This window comes from Dipodomys spectabilis, unplaced genomic scaffold (assembly GCF_019054845.1).
Source record: "Dipodomys spectabilis isolate Male_0828 unplaced genomic scaffold, ASM1905484v1 ptg000254l, whole genome shotgun sequence".
Classification (NCBI taxonomy): domain Eukaryota; kingdom Metazoa; phylum Chordata; class Mammalia; order Rodentia; family Heteromyidae; genus Dipodomys; species Dipodomys spectabilis.
The window spans coordinates 1,473,719-1,477,329 of record NW_024870931.1 but is presented as its reverse complement, the minus strand read 5'-3'; the positions used below and the strand labels follow the sequence as shown (position 1 = coordinate 1,477,329).

Below are 3,611 nucleotides of genomic sequence, written 5' to 3'. Positions count from 1 at the left end.
GCTTCCCCTCTCTTGACTAACTCTCTGTCCTGTGATGGCACACTTGGTGTGATTCTCTGGCTTGGGACTGTTCACTGCAACTCTGAAACTGTTTTCTATGCAAGAGCTTGTTCAGATTCCAGCTTCTCCTCCACCATCTTCCCGGAACTCCTTTACCACTTTTTCTTGATCCATTCATCTACTGATTGGCATCTGGATTGGTTCCATATCTTAGCTATGGTAAATAAAGTTGCAATAAACATAGTTGTGCTGGTAGTTTTAATATGGTCTTATTTGTGATCCTTTGGGTAAATGAACAAAAGTGGGATTGCTGGGTCATAGGGGAGCTTTATGTGGAGTCGTTTGAGGAAACTCCATACTGCTTTCCAAAGTGGTTGAAGAAGTTTACACTCCCACCAAGAATGCAGTAGGGTTCCCTTGTGGCCCCATCCCCTCCAGCATTTGTTGTTGTAAAAATATGGATTGCTTCACGAATTTGCAAGTCATCCATGTGCAGGGACCATGCTAATCCTCTCTGTATCATTCCGATGTTAGTGTATGGGCTGTCGGATTAAGCACAGTACATTTTTTATATAGAAGGTGTAATTGATTTTCTTAGTCAATTCCACAAAAAAGTAAGTTCAAAAGAATTGTCATGAAATTTTAAAATCATGCAGTTCTTACATAAGCACACATTTTTGATGTTGGCATAATTTGTGGAGGGGAAGGGGAAAATGTTTAAATAGGGATACAAGTAGACCCATTGCAACAATGAAAAGAACTTTACAACTTTGGCATCTCTACTACTGCCATACCTGCAGATTGTAACTTGATTGCTTCTTTTGAGGTAAGTATCACTATACTTGGGTCTGCTTGGACTGTGGTCCTCCTAACACAAGCAAAACACATAGCACCCATCAAACTCTAACAGAGTTTCTGAAACTTCTTTTTTTTTTTTTGGTTTGGGCTTGCCTGGAACTGCAATTCTCTAATCTCTGTTTTCTAAGTAGATAATATTACAGGTTTGAGCCACATTATCCAGTAAAAGTATACAATTTCAAGATATCTTGATATTGCCTATATTTGTGCTTAACATATATAGCTAACCTTAATTTTCTCCCACTTTTGTTTAGTACTCTGAATTGAAAACATTGACTTTCTTAATATACATGGCTTTGTTTTGGGTGGAATCCCATCACAATCCAAAAAATCTCCCAAAAGTTTATGTCGAATCATGGAAAAGAAGGCTTCAGGTTGGAAAAAAAAAGCAAAAAAAACCCCAATGATCCTTAACTTATAATTGCAGTATACTTATAGTGTTAGTCAATACTTTCTGAAGTATGAGAAGAGAAGGAAGACAGAAATGTGAAAGATGTCAGGTCTCTGGAATTTCTGTAGTTGTCACTTCATGTTATATTCTTCCTTAAAACTTGCTTTATTAAAACCCTCTGGGTTGATATTAGTTGGACTGTTTGGTAACCTTACCCAAGAAATGAAGCTGATGGCTGGGAAGGTGGCTCAGTGGTAGAGTGCTTCCCTTGCATGCATGAGACCTGGGTTCGATTCCTCAGCACCACATAAGCAAAAAGAAAAAAACCGGAAGTGGCACTGTGGCTCAAGTGGTAGAGCGCTAGCCTTGAGCTGATGAGCTGAGGGACAGCACCCAGGCCCAGAGTTCAGGCCCCACGACCAGACCCCCCCAAAAAAATCTTTGGGCTGGGAAGGAGGCTCAGTGGTAGAGCACCTGCCTTGCATGCTCGAGGCCCTGGGTTCGATTCCTCAGCACCACATAAGAAAAAAGCCGGAAGTGGCACTGTGGCTCAAGTGGTAGAGCGCTAGCCTTGAGCTGAAGAGCTGAGGGACAGCGCCCAGGCCCAGAGTTAAGGCCCCACGACCGGACCCCCCCCCCAAAAAAAAAAAAGAAATGAAGATGATTTTAGAAGGCTGATGATTTGGTAAATAAAGGAATAATGAGAATGAGCACTGATATTGTCACAGAATGAGCCGACAAGGTTCATTGCTGAACAGCAAAAGAAAGCAGTTTCAAGTCCGATAATGCACATTCGAACATATATAGATAGATACATATATGTATACAAATACAAACATACATGAAAAAGTATATATCCAGTAGAATATAGAGAGAAAGTTGGTGTGACAAGTATTAAACTATATCAAACTGGTTGCAGGAAAGGTCCAGTAAAATATCAATAGTTTAGCATAGATTTTGCATAGATTTGTAAAGGATGAAAATTCTTTCCTCATTTTATACTTTACAAATATCTTTAGTACATTTTAAGTTTTTTTATATTGTAGTTGGAGCACCTATATAATGCTGAGAATTGGAATTACATAAAGTATGCAACATGAATAGGCCAGCCAGTATAGGAAAGTTCATGAGATTCTTATTTCCAATTAACCACCAGGAGAAATGGAGTTCCAGTTCAGATTTTATGTAGAGCACTGGCCTTGAACACAAAAGCACCAGTCAGGCTGTGAGTTTAAGCCCTAGGATCTACAGAAACAAAAACACAAAATATAACTTGGACTTAGATATTTTATAATGAAGCATTTTTATATACTCTACATTGTTAGAAAGACTAGATTTCTGTGTTAGCTTTATAACCTACCATAATAAGTGATATTGTCCATTTATTAAGCAGAAAGGCTTACTCAGATTTATCAGTTTGAAGGTTTCAGTGTAAGTGTATGTTCAGTTGGTTTTATTGCTTTGGTGGCCTGTGACAAGACAATGTCAAGGTGAGGAGTATGTCAAAAAGAAATGTTTTTGACCTAGAATGATTAAAAGAGAAAAGAAGAAAGTAGATGAGTGTGCATGTTCTCAGAGGTTTCACTCTGAAGAACTTAATCTCCAGAAGAACTATTCAGGTATTCTCCACAGTCTGGGAGGAAATGGAAAGTCATTTTTCTTTAACACATAGGTCTTTCTGGGGCATTCTGAATTCAAATGGCAACATCCTCACCAATGATAATGAATTGTCCAGGGGTGGAATAGATATTGCTATAAATTCCAATCAGATCGCAGCAGACTAAATATTTTATGGAATCCCTATTAAAATAATTTCTTGCAGACTGACTGGGTCTTCATACTACATATTTGTATATCGGTGTGTATGTGTGGGTTTGAATAAACTAATACAGCAATGTAGCAAATTAAAGTATTAGTAAGGCCTTTCTCTTCTCATATCATGAAAGCCTGCCACAATTCTCAATCAAATCCCATTCAAGATTCAAATATTAATGCTCTCTCAAAAGTTCTGTATGCAAACCCAGGTACATTCACTTCATTTAAGACGGCAATGATATATGAAAATTTTAAGTCTACCATGGAAAAAAATTATATTAAGCAAAGTTAGCCAGGCCCAAAGAAACTTAGGTCCCATGGTTTCCCTTAATTGCAATAACTACTATATGTCTGAGTCATGCAGAAAACGTCAGATAAGTTGATGTTAGGGAAATGAACCCTAATATATGTATTCAAATGTTTTTTTTTTTTTAATTTCAGGTGATTGTTTCTAACACATTTATAAGATTATTTCTTTGTTGCTTTGTATGTCCCTCCCCCATGGTATAACCGCTGCTTTCACTGTATTTGATGTTGGTATAATTTG

At 37.8% G+C, this 3,611-nt stretch overlaps 1 non-coding gene across 1 annotated transcript; it reads right to left on the bottom strand.

Moving 5' to 3' along the window:
• Positions 1–451: 451 nt before the first annotated feature.
• On the bottom strand, positions 452–558 carry LOC122124926. The gene has a single exon (XR_006150687.1). It is a non-coding gene; the product is annotated as a U6 spliceosomal RNA (small nuclear RNA).
• Between the last annotated feature and the right edge of the window lie 3,053 nt (positions 559–3,611).